The following is a 990-nucleotide window of genomic DNA, read 5'->3' as shown; positions in this document are numbered from 1 at the left end:
ATATATATGTATATAGTATACATATGTGGTTGTATGTGAGTGTGTGTGTAGGGGGGACCAACCACCCCTATTAGATGAGAAAACTATCTTTCCAGTTTTTATATTAGTCAAAAGTATAGTTTCCTCAATGATTATGGTGGCCAAAGATTATTGTATGGTGTAACTCATACCCACTTTCTAGCACCAAAACGGTAAGGTTTGTTTACATTCTGTTTCATTCCAGCCCAGAAAACCATCCATCCATCCATCCATTATCTTTACCCGCTTCTTCCATTTTGGGTCACGGGGGTCGCTGGTGCCCATGTCCAGAAATCATTGTGCGAGGGGCGGGGTACACCCTGGACGGGTCGCAAGTCCATCACAGGGCCACATAGAGACAAACGAGACAAACAACCATTCACTCTCTCACTCACACCTAGGGACAATTTAGAGTTACCAATCAGCCAAACATGCATGTTTTGGTCTGTGGGAGGAAACCGGAGTACCCGGAGAAAACCCACGCATGCACGGAGAGAACATGCAAACTCCACCCAGAAGGCCCCTGGACCGTGGTTTGTACCAGGGACCTGTTTGCTGAGAGGCAGCAGCTCTACCAGTTGCGCCACCGTGCTGCCCGCCCAGAAAACCAGTCATCTCAAAAACTACATAACATTCACTACTCATTACTACTGAGTGGTTAGAGCAGTCGTTCTCCAGTGGGAGAATTGGGGGTTCAATTCCAACAGCAGTCACATGTTGAAGTGTTCCTGGGCAAGACACTGAACCCTTAATTGCCTCGGATGTGTGTCCCATGGGTGTATGAATGTGATAAAGCATTGATTAGTCTCTGCCGATTCAGATTATCTTTGTAGAGATGTACTAAAGTGCTGTATGAATGTGTGTAGAAGAGTGCTGTATGAATGAGTGTGTAGTAGTGCTGTATGAATGTGTGTGTAGTAGAGTGCTGTATGAATGAGTGTGTAGTAGTGCTGTATGAATGTGTGTGTAGTA

This window comes from Nematolebias whitei, chromosome 15 (genome assembly GCF_014905685.2).
Source record: "Nematolebias whitei isolate Nwh7 chromosome 15, NemWhi1, whole genome shotgun sequence".
NCBI classification, from domain to species: domain Eukaryota; kingdom Metazoa; phylum Chordata; class Actinopteri; order Cyprinodontiformes; family Rivulidae; genus Nematolebias; species Nematolebias whitei.
Note: the sequence above shows the minus strand (reverse complement) of the source record.